This window comes from Danio rerio, chromosome 4, assembly GCF_049306965.1.
Source record: "Danio rerio strain Tuebingen ecotype United States chromosome 4, GRCz12tu, whole genome shotgun sequence".
In the NCBI taxonomy this organism is placed as follows: domain Eukaryota; kingdom Metazoa; phylum Chordata; class Actinopteri; order Cypriniformes; family Danionidae; genus Danio; species Danio rerio.
In genome coordinates, this window is record NC_133179.1 from 54,703,257 (window position 1) to 54,718,871 (window position 15,615).

General features: G+C 39.6%; 1 protein-coding gene and 1 non-coding gene across 6 annotated transcripts in view; both read right to left on the reverse strand.

Annotated features, from left to right (window-relative positions):
- LOC103910797 (uncharacterized) overlaps positions 1-15,615 on the reverse strand; it is a 1,018,570-nt gene that overhangs the window by 495,874 nt on the left and 507,081 nt on the right. The window lies entirely within an intron of this gene.
- On the reverse strand, positions 14,202-14,272 carry trnag-gcc (transfer RNA glycine (anticodon GCC)). Its single transcript has one exon. It is a non-coding gene; the product is annotated as a tRNA-Gly (tRNA).

Genomic DNA, 15,615 nt, shown 5'->3' on the forward strand with positions numbered 1-15,615 from the left:
TCAGAGTTACAATGAACTCTATGGCCAATCAGAGCACTTATACCATTCAAGATTTGTATTGTAATAACAGATTTTGTTGCAGATTTATTCGGACAACAATTGCAAACTAAGTATTTTATAACAAGTTGTTTTAAATTAATAACTATTACAGTAACGTTAATTACTACAACACAATTATTATATTTACATTTAGTCATTTAGCAGACGCTTTTATCCAAAGCGACTTACAAATGAGGACAAGGAAGCAATTTACACAACAAAGAGCAACAATGAATAAGTGTTATATCTTGCGTGTTTGTTGTAGGTGCAGCAATTTGAGCACTGATTTTTGCAGTTTTGGTGCAAAAGAATGTAGCAAAGTCATCAGTAGTAAGTGTGGAGGATGCGGGTGGAGGAGGAGGATAGAGGAGGGAGGAAAATGTTTTAAAAAGTAGGCGAGGATTAGTGGCATTGTTGATTTTCAGACGGTAATATGTCTGCTTTGCAGAGTAACCTCAGCCGAGAAAGAGGACAGAAGAGTTTGGTATGTTAAGAGCTGTGCAGGATTTTTAGTTTTCCGCCAAATTCTCTCTGCAGCCCGAAGTTTTGAGCGATGCTCACGGAGAGCATCCGAGAGCCAGGGTGCAGGAGGACTGGCACGGGCTGGCCTGGATGCAAGAGGACATAATTGGTCTAGACATGATGCTAGTGTGGAGCAGAGTGTATTAGTGGCACTGTTCGAATCAAGTGCAGAGATTTGCAAGATGGAGGAAGAGAGTCTGAAACAATGGTGAATAGTCTATTGGGTGAGAGAGATTGTAGGTTTCTGCGAAAGGTAACCAGTGTTGGAGTGTGTGGCGGCTCAGGAGTAATGTGGATGTTGAGAGACAGAAGGAAATGATCCGATATTTGTAGTGGAGTTACTATTGTTTGATCAGCGAAGCAGTGTCATGTGTAAATAAGGTCCAGCTGATAACCTGATTTGTGGGTAGCAGAAGTAGGTGCTCTTTTTAGGTCAAAAGAGGCAAGCAGAGTCTGAAAGTCACCAGCTTGTGGTTTCTCAACGTAAATGTTGAAGTCACCTAGCACCAACAAGGGAGTGTCAAAATTAGAAAAAGATGAGAAAAACATCCAGTTCATCTAAGAAGTGACCTTATTTACCCGGTGGGTGGTAGATGACAACCACATTTATGTAGAAGGGGTGGATAATGGTGACTGCATGGAATTCAAAGGAGCTGATTGTTGGCAGGGACGGTATCAGAGTAAATTTCCATTCTTTGGAAATTAGTAGTCCAGTCCCACCCCCTCTCCCTGTCTGACGAGGAGTGTGGGAAAAAGATAAATTAGCTGAAAGAGTAGCATGTGTAGTAGTGTCCTCCGGCCTCAACCAGGTCTCAGTTAGAGCCATGTTGTAGGACATTTAAACTTGTTTTCAGTTGTGTATAATACTAGAATGCCTTGTTAACAGCCGATTGACAATTCCAGAGGCCCACGGAGAGAGAGAGTTGTGAAATAGCAGATACATGAATTGAACGAAGGTTGTGAGGCTTACGCCTGCAGCGTACCTCCAGTGTTTTGCAAGTGTTAGTAACAACAGGAATTAGAAAACACATAATAAAAGTGCACTGACAACACAAAAATAAGTGTAAAGATAAAGTAAAACAAGAAAGTAAAGTACTCAAGTGCTTTGTCGGTGTCTTTGGTCGGTGGAGTCGCGCAGGTAGAGTCAATGGCGAAGGTAGAGTCGATGGTCTTTACACTCGTCTGTCTTAGTCGCGCAGGTAGAGTCGATGGCGAAGGTAGAGTCGATGGTCTTTACACTCGTCGGTCTTAGTCGCGCACGTAGAGTCGATGGCGAAGGTAGAGTCGATGGTCTTTAGACTCGTCGGTCTTCAAACGAGGCGGTCTTCACACGAGGCTGCCGCGACCGCTGCCGCGGTGAACTAGTTGCTTATATAACCCCAAATCACTAGCTGACTGAATTCAGCTGGACACGCCTCGAGAGTCAAAACAAGGGCCGAAACTGCAGCGGACGACGCAAAACCGTCTGCGTTCGCTACACAAGCTCTTATAGTAACCAAGGAAACAGTGGCTTGTAAGAAATGAGTCTGCCTCGACCCAACTTCCACTCTAAATGGTGAATTGATGCTCATTTCCCAAAAGGCTGACTTATGAGAGAAAAGAGAAGTCAACAAGGTCTTGTCTCTGCATTGTTTGAGGTGACTACATCTCAACCAAATGGTAACAATTGTAGAATGGGGATGGGTGTGGTGCACAAAGAACCATCTCATCAATGGTGTTGAAACTGCATTAACATGGAGAGATAGGGAGAACAGCTGGGTCAACAGCCAAGGAGCAACTTCATTAACATCTAAAGGCAACATCAAAAACAGTATAAAGGTTTGAGTTTAAGAATGTTCAGGGTTCATTCTGACTCCGGTGAACCCAAGGTACAGCCTTGTATTTTGAGACTGCTATGCTGAATAAACATCTTCATTGAGATTTTCTTCGTCATCATCATTTTTTTCTTACACTGGCGAGTCATCCAGCGAGGACTTCCAAAACAACAAAGGAGAGAAAGGTAAGAAAAGCAGGTTTTCTTATTAAATGTTTGTTGTTAGGAATCCCTCTCGTTTTAAAAAAATCTAGAAAAGAAAATTTAAGACAGAAGAGAATTTGTATTGTTCAGTTTTAGCAGAAGGAGTTCTTAAGTCTATTCTGTACTATTCTGCCAATTTTGTTTAAGATTCTAACTAAACTGAATTAACCCGACGTAGTGTGGTAGCAGAATTGTATTAAATTGTTGTTTCTAAAGTAATTGAAGCAAAGGGCTGAAGTTTAGGTTTCTAAAGTGAATGAAACTGTGCTGAACTGTGTTGATTCTAGTGGCAGAGTTGTATTGGAAATGTTGTTTCTAAAGTAATTTCTAAAAATATGTTTCTAGCATAAGTGAAACTGGTTTATAAAGTTTTCATAATTCTTTATAAATTCTAAAGTAACTGAATTGATTTGATGCAGTGTGGTCACAGAAAATATATTTGGTAGGGTGTCTGGAACTGTTAAAGATCATTTTCTTGAGGTTTTGCCTGATGTAATGTAGCAGTGTTTTGATTTTTAAATTACAACACAAAGGACTGATGCAGATTGGTTTTATCTGATAACATACAGATAAACATTGTTTTGAGAGTAGAATTTGAGGCCTGATGGAGAGTGTCTATGTTCAATAGACACTGAAGTACAGACATTTTAATGGTCTTGTTTTTTTTTTTTGTTTTTTTTTGTTATTATTCATTTGCACAGGAGCAGTGAATAATTGTATCAAGTATTAAATAACTTGGTAATGTTCAGTCAGTAAAGAACTAAAATCTATTGAATTACTCAAGTGAACTTAATAAGATTGTGAAAATGGAAGATATGATGGTTAAATACATTGCTAAGCATGGCACAGTTGGAATTTTTGATGGTATAGAGAAAGTCGTAGATAAGCCATATGAATGGGCTATCTCTAAATTTGAAAATTTTTCCAAAATGCCAAAGAACAATAAAGGAAAAATTGCCAATGCACTTCAAGCTGTTCTTGCATCATACAAGGTAACTAGAAAGAGAGTAGTGGAGTTAGAAGCTGAAAATGAAAGACTCAGTGTTGAGATAAATGCTTCAAAATATTACCAGGCTAGTGAAGCATTATGGAAGGAAGAGAAGATCAGAATGCAGGATGAGATAACACGTCTGAAAACTCATAAAGACTTGTTGGCATCATCTGTAGAAACATTCTACATTAATTTGAAAGAAGCAAGGGCTACTTGTAACTTCTTCATAAGGAATGGCCTAACAGAGAATAACACAAGTGAGACATTAAACGCAAATAGAGTTCCAAAAATGACAGACATTCAGGAAGATGATGAGGAATGGGCTAGAGATTCTCAGTCAGTCAGTAGTCAATGCTCAGAGTGTACAGTTAGATTTCCTATGGCACCAGTTCACTCTAATACCACCATGCATATTACTGAAGCAGGGGTTGAATCAACGACCCATAACACGGTTAGAGGGTTTAACCCAAATGAACTAGAAGCTGTGATTGCAAATATTGGAAAATTTGATCCTACTGAACAAGATCCTTTAGATTTCCTAAAGAGGTTAGAGGAATATGCAGAGGTGTACAAATATACAGATGGTGATGCATGTGTGTTGCTAAGAATGTGCCTGCCTGAAACTTTGTCTGGAGCTTTAGGTCAGAAAGTAAAAGACAAAACGGCAAACAAGTCAGAGAGGAAACAGGCACTGCTTGAAGTCTTGGGTGTGATGTCTGTTAACTGGGATAAAATATCTGAGACACACATGAAGAGAGGGGAACACCCAAGAGTATTTTCTGAACGATTGTTGGAGATGTTTAAAACATTTAGTGGCAATCCTGATATTACTTATGATGACGTCAGTTTCAAGTCTGCCTTGATCAACAAGTGTGACCCACACACCCATTCTGCTGTGACAATGCTTGTGACACCACTCTCTGATTATAATGAAATTATTGGTAAAATGACACAGTTTTACAACAATAATGCAAATTCACAGAGGCAAATGAAAGATGCGAGATATCCTGTTGCTGCCTTTGCAAGCAGAGAATATTCAAGCTCATCCAATGGTTTCCATCACAGAGCAAGGAAATTTACAAGTGTGAACTCAATGGGTGTTGTTCTTTGTTATGCATGTGGAAAAGCTGGTCACATTGCGAGACATTGCCAGAAGAGTGCAAAATCTCAAAGCATTGCTTGTCATGCATGTGGAAAAAATGGTCACATAGCAAGACATTGTTTAGAGAAAATGAGGAAAGACCAGGAAGTTGTTTGTTTCAGATGTGGAATTATGGGACACAAGGCAATACAGTGTCATGTTTCAGTCAAAAGAAAGACAAGTTATAAAGATTTACATAAGAAAATAGCCAGACTAGAAAACCAGCTGGAAGAGTTAAAAGGAATGAAGGAAGGACCCATTCACACCTTTTCAGACACATCCCTGCATGAAAATGACTGTAACTCAGTCTCAAGCAGCTGCTGATGTGAATTGGAGAAAATGTTTCATGATAGTACAATATTATAGAGATATTTTTACTATCAAAACGGGGGTGATTCTGTATAATTTCTAAGAAATTATTTTAAATTATATTGATTGTTTAAATGTAATTTATGATACATGTTTTAATGTAATTATTTTTTTAAAATAATATTACTGTTGTGTGATGCTTTAATGTGAGAAGATACTTCTGTGGGAAAGGGGGGGCAACCTCTTCTTTTTATTCTCGTTCCAGATTGAAAGGTGTGGTGAAAGATGATCCAGTCATGGGTGAGACAGGCCAGTATGACCACGAGGAGATTATGCAAAGAACAAGGTTCTTCAAGAGAACAGAGAGATCCAGAACCCCAGGCCCAGTATTGATCAAAACTTTTAAGCCTGGATGAGAGCCAGAAACCAAAAAAAAAAAAAAAAAAACTTGATCACAGAAACCAAACAGAGATCCAAAGCTCCAGGTCCAGCATCAATTAGAATTGTCAAGACCCAGATTACATCTAGAAACTCAGAGATGGTGAAGATGATCAAGAAACCAAGAGATGCTAATGAGATTAAGAACCAAGAGATGTTGGGATGCTGATGAAGTTCTAGAAACCCAGAGACACAGAAAAGTTGGAACAGCACAAATGGAATACCAGTGACTGCTTTTTCAAGTGAGACTTGTTGTCCAGATGGAAGAGACTGAACAGTGGATAAGAGAAAGAGAAGATCAAACCATTTTTAGAAACTTGGAAGTTAATGAAAACAAATGGTAAAAATACGGACCCACATTGAAGGCCTAAAAGCCTAAGGCCACAGACTGACATATGAAGAAACGAATACATACATACATACATACATGCATACATACATACATACATACAGATAGATTATATATTATATATTACTGTCCTTGAATGCACACTTGGATAAAAGATGTCCATGCTGAAAAAAGTGGACACAATGTGTTTATAAAAAAAAAAAAAAAAAAAAAAAAAAAAAAACACAGGAAACTTTTCACAAACAAATGTTTGTTGTGCTGGGAGTGTACATTTGTTATCTAGTGGATGCAAATGTGGTGTAGTTAATATGAATGTTTAATGATTCTAATGTTTGATTTTAATGTGGATTATAATGAGGATGTTAACACTGTCGACACATAAAAAAAAAAGAAAAAAAAGGTAAATGCTTGCACTCACAAATACTTGTTGTGTAGTAAATGTTCATGTGGTGTAGTTAATGCAATGTTTAATGTTCTTATGGTGTGATTTTTAATGTGGATTTCACTTGGATTTTAATGAGGATTTGTACGCTGATAAAATAGACACAGTGAGAAAAAAAAAGAACAATGCTTGCATAAAATGGACAATACTATGCAATGGTTGTACATATGAAAAAAATGTACATGCTAAGAAAATGAACGAGAAGAAACGATGCTTGCATACAAGCATGCAGACACACAAGCACGCACGCACGCACGCACACACTCACTCACACACACACAATTTTCTCTATTGATTGATGTTCTTGCTCCTTTGGCTTTTGGCTGTAGTACTTTTTAGACTGATACATTAGAACATTAGATGTCATGGTTCTCATGTGCTCCTGTCCTAAACCCAAGAAATTATTTATATTTTATAGTTCCAAATTTGAAGAAGAGACTATGACAACTTGCCTAATTGGATGGAGCAATAACCAGTGTGCATGAGGTGATGACCCCAAGACGGGTAAGATTCTTTGGTGCCCAGCCAAGAACAACCTAAGCCAGGGCTTTACCGCCACTGGGCACCTGCCCATGAAGGGAGGTGTAATGTGTGAAAGAGTGGTTGTGATGCTTCTTTCTGGGCCAAAGAGCATCAGAGAGGGGACTGTAAGAAATGAGTCTGCCTCGACCCAACTTCCACTCTAAATGGTGAATTGATGCTCATTTCCCAAAAGGCTGACTTATGAGAGAAAAGAGAAGTCAACAAGGTCTTGTCTCTGCATTGTTTGAGGTGACTACATCTCAACCAAATGGTAACAATTGTAGAATGGGGATGGGTGTGGTGCACAAAGAACCATCTCATCAATGGTGTTGAAACTGCATTAACATGGAGAGATAGGGAGAACAGCTGGGTCAACAGCCAAGGAGCAACTTCATTAACATCTAAAGGCAACATCAAAAACAGTATAAAGGTTTGAGTTTAAGAATGTTCAGGGTTCATTCTGACTCCGGTGAACCCAAGGTACAGCCTTGTATTTTGAGACTGCTATGCTGAATAAACATCTTCATTGAGATTTTCTTCGTCATCATCATTTTTTCTTACAGGCTAAACACTTCTAGTATTATACACAACTGAAAACAAGTTTAAATGTCCTACAACTTTACACAAACAGCTGAAAACAAGTCCTCAAACCATACACAACAACTAAAACAAGTCTAAATGTACTTACAGGCTGCTGGTCTCGATGGTAAAGTGCTTCTCCTGCCGACTAAAGCTAGCATGCTCACTATATAGTGATTACCTGGCGTTTGGACACGCCTCCCGAGTCAAAACAAGGGCCGAAACTGCGGCGGACGACGCGAAACCGTCTGCGTTCGCTACACAAGCTCTTATAGTAACCAAGGAAACAGTAGCTAAACACTTCTAGTATTATCCACAACTGAAAGCAAGTTTAAATGTCCTACAACTTTACACAAACAGCTGAAAACAAGTCCTCAAACCATACACAACAACTGAAACAAGTCTTTAATGTACTTACAGGCTGCTGGTCTCGATGGTAAAGTGCTTCTCCTTATATGATTATATATTATATGATTGTTATAGACGTTGTATAACGTTATTTGGTAAGATTATTGTTAGCCGACCAAGCACTCTTTAAAGTTTTACTACAAACATTTTAATGCAGTTATTATACATTACAACACTTTATATTATTATTTACTACCATAGTTACAATAAAGCCCGTGCATTATTCTAACACATTAATGAATTACTCACTTATAATAAATATAAGGCTCATTTCATCAGTCACTGATTATAAACAAATATTATGATAACGCTCACATATGACTACATCACTAATCATAAACTAATCTAATAAATCAATCACAAAGCAAAAAACAATATGGATCACGCATGAATGCATCACCAATAATAAACCAATAATAGAATAATGCTCACACATTAATTCATCACTAATAATAAAGTGATAATATAAGGGTCACACATTAATGCATCTTCAATAATAAACCAATAATATAATAATGCACACGCATTAATTCATCCCTAATTATAATCCAGTAACAAAGTTAAAATTAATAATCTTCTTTAATTTTCTATTTCACAGACATAGATTAAATTTAATAACAGACTAAAATATAAGTAACTTCAATTTAAAGTAATAGTTTGATATATTGAATATGTATGAAGACAGTTGTGCCTTGTTTACTAAAGAAAGAAAATTGATTGATTTATGTTTAATACAAGCAAGGCGTTGTATTGCTTTATGCTGGAAAAATGTTAATCGTCCCTCCATTGGATTTTGGTTGAGAAACCTTATAACATGCTTGGCTCTTGAAAAGCTCACATATATAATAAGGAAAAAATCCTCTGAATTTTGTGACATCTGGGAGGTGTTTTTGAACTTTGTAAAAAACTGAGATATTGAAGAAGCTTCGGAAGTCTGAAGTTGTGGGATGTTAATTGATGCTTGATTTTATTTTTATTTATTTATTTATTATATTTTTTTTGTGTATATGTATATGTGTAATTTATTATTTTATTTATTTGCATTTTTTTATAATTTATAAAAAAAATAATAATAATTTCCAAAGCCTGTCTAGGATAAGTTTTGGGTAATGTAAAATCTTGAAAAAACTCTATAAAGACATGTTATACAAAAGTAATAGTTTGAATGCACTGCTTTTACATGTAATAAAACAGTAGTTTTGAAAATGTAGAACATATTTTCTTTATGGAAATGAAAATGTTGTCTTCAAAAAAAATTACGTTACATGTACATTATTACATTACAAGAGAGATAAAATAAAATTTCACTTATTTACTGTCTCAACTAGGACAAACATTGTTATTAATGATATAATTATTTTAATGATGGCAGCCTGAATCTGACAGATAGAGGCAACAAAAGTAAGGGAAGCTAACAAAGGAAAGTCATACAGAAATCTGTCCCCAGAGGAAGTACTGGACAAGACAAAAAAACTTAAATGAGCACCATGGAGATGGTGATTAACAGAAAACATCTGCTGGGTTTCTTTGAAATCCAGTTTGGTATATTTCGTGGCCAAACATTCAGGTGGGAGTCAGATACAGCAGGTGACTCTGAGATGACCGCTGTGGACAAACTATGACTGGGCAGATTGTTAGTCTTTACAGGATAGAGATCAGTGGACACAGCAGGAACAGAAATTAGGGAATAATTAATATTACTTGAATCAGTGTAAGGCTGTAAGGCATGCCTCCTTCTCATTCGCTTCTGATGGGTAGAAACAGCACACTTCACCTCTGTAGTATCTGTAACAAACTTAGATTCAGGTGAAGTAGCTGGAAACACAGTAGAGTCAAAAACAGGAACTTGCAGAGCAGGCTGTAACACAGGAACAGGGTTAGACAAGGCAGTGAAAGGTTTAACAGTCTTGAGGGTGATGGTAGGAGATTTAGAAGACTCAAAGTAGACCATGGTGGACTTAACCGGCTTGGGGGAAACCTTGAGAACAGCTTTCACTGACATGATGGGGTCATACAGGGATGCCGCTAGTTGAACTACCGGTTCTCTCTGTGGCCTCAGCATAGGAAAAGAACGATAGTCAGCCTCTTGACTAGACTGGGAAGGGAAGGTGGGTAGGGAGCAGTTTACGGATGCAGGTTGTGAAGGCATTCCCCACCATTGCTTTCGCAGTTCTGCCAGTCTCTCTGGAGCAACGGGGAATGGAGCAGTAAGGCTCATTCTGCTGGGTCCAGGTCTTGTTGGTCGGTTCATTCTGTCACGGTTAGAGGAAGGAGGACCCAAATGTAGAATGCAGGGCTGATAGTGGAAAAAATTCCTGAGCCTGAACTTTAAAGCTGATCATCATTATTGTCAAGTGGCTCTTTTTAGATATTTCCCTATTTGCATTATGCCCCCAGTATTATTCAAGAAAACAAAGCATTTTCTTCTCAATATGTTCAGTGCCTAGATTGACATTATTAGCCCATCTTAGAACAATCACTGGAAGTAAATGCTACAGATGCTACAGCCATACCAAGACAGGTCAGTAAGTGGAAATAATAGTACTCCAAAGTACACAGGAATTGTACAAGCCATAATAAATAAATATACTGTAAAAGACAGTATGGGATTAACAAAAAAACATTTCTCCTTCCCTTTATTTTTTCCTTTCTGAACTTAGTTTTTGGTCCAAAACATGCAAATGGTGACCACTGAACTGAAAAAACAAAATAAATAACTGTAAAAGACAGTGTGGAAAACATGTCTCCATCCCTTCATTTCTTCCTTTTTGATGAACATTGTTTTGGGTCCTCATAACCTTTTCTTTTTAACATGTTAGATGATGCTTTGGATTGATAAAAGAGAGGAAAAAGCTGTGTTGTTGCAGATGATGTGGAGACTGGTGCTGAGGAGGGTTGGGGTGGTCTTCTTTTTTCCAGGGCCTGTTGACCAGAGGAGTTGGTGGCTTGTGCAGAGGTGGTGGAGGCTTGTGCAGAGGAAGTGGAGGCTTGTGCAGAGGAAGTGGAGGCTTGTGCAGAGGAAGTGGAGGCTTGTGCAGAGGAGGATTGGGGTTGTCTTCTCTTTTTCAGGTGGGCTGTTGAGCAGAGGAAGTGGAGGCTTGTGCAGAGGAGGTGGTGACTTGTACAGAGGTTAAGACTGGTGCAGAGGAGGGTTGGGGTGGTCTTCTCTTTTTTTAGGAGGGCCTGTTGAGCAGAGGTGGTGGTGGCTTGAGCAGAGGAGGATTGGGGTGGTCTTCTCTTTTTCAGGAGGGCCTGTTGAGCAGAGGAAGTGGAGGCTTGTGCAGAGGAGGATTTTGCTGGCCTTTTGATTTTTCTGGGCTGTTGAGCCAATTTGTTTGCCTCCTTTGAGGACAGAATCCTTGCTGCCTCACTAAGCCTTTTCTGCTTTAGTGCCTGTGCAGTCTCTTTCGTTTTCTTTAAATGTAATTGGTAGTTTTGGAATGAGGAAAGGCAGGATCGCCTTAAAGGCTGGTCAATGTTCATAGTTGAGGCTGTCCAGTCCCTGGCCTTAAGTGTGGACTTGATCACTGCGAGGCTCTCATATGTTTCCACATTAATGGAGCACCTGTCAGACTCTAGGATATCATCCATTAAATTGAATGATCCTTCCACCAAGGGGCCTGTAAAAATGGACAAAAGCGCTTTAACAAGTTTGCACAGGGTGGGATACCTCACACCTCTTTCTGCATTTTTCAAGGAAGCAACATGGCTCCACCAGTCTACATCAACTCTACAGTCCCCTTCAATGTAGTTTGGTACACGAAGAAGCATGTCCGCATCCATCTGGTAGGCCCGGCATTCTTCAACCAGCTGACCAATCTCTTCTGGAGGGACAACATTTGGCAAGGCCTTTCCTAATGTAGTGAATGCTCCAACAACTGCATCGGATTGAATTAGAGACGGCGTTAGAGCAGAGAGTGATGTTAATATGATGTTATCCAGGGGAAGGTTTTTTAGCAGAAACTCTGCTGACCTCATATACCCTTCTCTGAGAGAGTCATAGATATGTCCAACCCATACCTTCCTCTCCACACGAGCTTTGTTCATTGAATTGTAGCAGAATTGTCCAACAGAGAGCCTCTGGTTTGACAGCTGCAAATCCCTGCACCGTACATCAACCTTAAGAAACTCCTTGTGACTCAGTGGAACAGTCTTTGGTCTCATAAATTTGCTCAGGAGCTCTTTAACAAGGGCCACCATTTCCACATGCAACAAATGCACCATTGGCTTTTCATGTTGAAGCTTTTTGACAAATCTCTGAAATGTCAGAAGGACCCCTGCAAATATAAGAAAAATAAATAATTCAATTTGAGCAATTAAAACTCATGACTGGTGTGGGAAATAACTGAACAAAAGTATGATTATGTATTTAAAATACAATGTATACTGTAACTAAATAATAATACAACTAAATTTATTTCCAGCAAAACATTAATTAGATCAGAACACTAGTCATACTGTCATACATATAACAGAGGGAATTACTTTTTGATATATTCCAAGATGACTGTATAACAAAACATTTTTCTTTCTGACACAATGCAAAAAATAGCCTTTGAGGTGACATCATATGTTTCTAGGTATCAAGTCTAGGTCTTGCATCCTCTGATAAATAAAAATTAGATTAGACTCTGTAATGAGACTACAGAGATGGCTTTTGAATATGTTACTCACTTTCATGTACAGGAGTAAATTATAGGAAACTGTTACCTTGATACATAGTTCTTCACAACATAGTTCTTCACACAGTACTTAAATGTTGATCATATTCTCATTAATTTGGTTATTGTTGCTGTAGAAAAGACCTGACTGTTTCATTGTATCATGACTTAGGTAATTTGTTAGATCAGGTGCTAGTGGACTACAAACACTAAAAACACAAAAATATTTAACCAATACAACATCAAGTTCAAGTTGCATTAAGTTTGCCTAGTCATACAAAAGATACCTCTGTATAAGTCAATCAAGACTTAGAGATGCACAGAGATGCGATCTTTTCGGTCTTGGTTAACTTGTGTTCCCGTCCGGGACGCTGCTGCCTGCTCTTTCTGAAGAACTACTATCCTGGCCTTTTCCTCAGTTGTGAGGTCATGCCGCTCAAAAACCTGATTAAGAAGCCTTCTGTAGTACACACACACACACACACACACACATTATATATATATATATATATATATATATATATATATATATATATATATATATATATATATATATATATATATATATATATAGCCTATTACCTTGATATGCTGATAATTTGCTATTTTCCTAACACCTACCATAACCATTTAAAAAAAAGATCTCAAAAGATGTTGCATCATTAGGCCTCCTGTACATTCCATAATGAGCTTATTCTAACTAAACTAAATAACAAACATTAAATACATCACACCTGTTATTATTAAAAAGAGTTTTATTAGGCCTACCTGTATTTGTGTTCCTCATTTGGGTCCAGGACATGATAGTAGTGCACCACGAGTACATCCAGTAGTTCATTCATTCTACTGCAGACTTCAAGCATCTGAATGAATCGGTTACTAATGGGCCTTATCAAGCTCTTGGGGGGTGAGATGGAGTAAACTCTGAAATTGTGCAAAAATCTCCTTCTGCTTGGGGGACTTCTCTATGTCATTATAAACATCAGAGCAAAAATCTTCCACCTCTGATTGAAATGGGCTCATGAGAGCCTTAGCCGCATTTGACACCATATGGACAGTGTCTCCCAAAATGTCCAACAGATTGGGGTTCTCCTTTCTAGCTAGGGTCTCAAGCCCCAACTTCTTCCCCCTCATCACTGCGCAATTGTCTAGTAGCATACTGGTGACCTGCCTCCACTTTAGCCCATATGAGTGCAGGACGTCATTTAGTTCCAGCATCAAAGCTGAGGCATTTGCAATATTTACTTTTTTGCTGGCAAGATGCTGTGTTTTCACACTGCCTGCATCCTCGTCATAAAATCGGACCAGGACATTAAGAATTTTATCCATACTTTTGTCCGTGGCCTCGTCAATGTTGACTGAAAACATGCCATTCTTAAGCTTCTCAGACAGACGTTTTTTTTAAACTCTGGCAAGATGCCGTGTGTAAGAAGATAGCTTGCGTGCTGCCTGGAGACAGACAGATGCACCAAGGCGGGTCTATCCTCCGCTAATTTCTTACATAATGTGACGAGTGGGTGGGCGATAGTAAATGACAAGTCAAGCTCAGCAATGAAGGAGCACTGCAAGGATTAATGCAAGGCTGTTACCCAGAGCTGGAAGAGTAGCTACACAAAACAGCAATTGTAATGGACGGGAATCGGACCACGGTCTTCTGTGTGGCAGGCAAGAAATCTACCACTGAAGCAACAATGCTGATATGCTTATACTGCAGCCCTAGTGGGGTGTGATTGCTGCAAGGCTGATACCCAAAGCTGGAAGAGTAGCAACACAAAACAGGAATTGCATTGGCCGGGAATCGAATCCGGGTCTCCCGCATGGCAGGCGAGAATTCTACCACTGAACCACCAATGCTGACCCATATTCTTCCTTGCCTTTGTGTGTGTGAGTGCTAAAAGGCCGTCAACCAGAGCTGAAAAAGGAGCAACACAAAACTGCACTTGTATTAGGCGGGAAGCGACTCAAGGTCTACCGCGTGGCAGGCGAGAATTCTACAACTAAACCACCAATGCTAACATGGTTTTATTGCAGCCCTAGTGGGGTGTGATTGCTGCAAGGCTGTTACCCAGCGCTGGAAGAGTAGCAACCAAAATCAGAAGGTGCATTGGCCGGGAATCGGAGCCGGGTCTCCCGCGTGGCAGGCGAGAATTCTACCACTGAACGAACAATGCTGACCAATGTTGTTCCTTGCCTTTATGTTGTGTGAGTGCTAAAAGGCCATCAACTAGAGCTGCAACAGGAGCCACTCAAAACAGCACATGTATTAGCCGGGAATCGACTCAAGGTCTCCGGCGTGGCAGGCGAAAATTCTACCACTGAACCACCAATGCTGATATGCTTATTCTGCAGCCCTAGTGGGGTGTGATTGATGCAAAGCTGTTACCCAGAACTGGAAGAGTAGTAACACAAAACAGGAATTGCATTGGCTGGGAATCGGACCCGGGTCTCCCACGTGGCAGGCGAGAATTCTACCACTAAACCACCAATGCTGAAATGCTTATTCTACAGCCGTAGTGGGGTGTGATTGATGCAAAGCTGTTACCCAGAGCTGGAAGAGTAGCTACACAAAACAGGAATTGTAATGGATGGGAATTGGACCAGGGTCTTCAGTGTGACAGGCAAGAAATCTACCACTGAACTACAAATACTGATATGCTTATACTGCGCCCCTAGTGGGGTGTGGTTGATGCAAGGCTGTTATCCAGAGCTGGAAGAGTAGCAACACAAAACTGTAATTGCATTGGCCAGGAATCAGACCTGGGTCTTCCGCGTGGCAGGTGAGAAATCTACCACTGAACCACCAATGCTGATATCCTTATACTACTGTCCTAGTGGGGTGTGATTGCTGCAAAGCTGTTACCTAGAGCTGGAAGAGTAGCAACACAAAACAGGAATTGCATTGGCCGAGAATCGGGCCTGGGTCTCCTGCATGGCAGGCGAGAATTCTACCACTGAGCCACCAATGCTGACCGATGTTACTTTTTGCCTTTGTGTTGTGTGAGTGCTAAAAGGCTGTCAACCAGAGCTGAAATAGGAGCCACTCAAAACTGCACTTGTATTAGCCCGGAAGCGACTTAAGGTCTACCGCATGGCAGGCGAGAGTTCTACCACTGAACCACCAATGCTGATATGGTTTTACTGCAACCCTAGTGGGGTGTGATTGCTGCAAGGCTGTTACCCAGAGCTGGAAGAGTAGC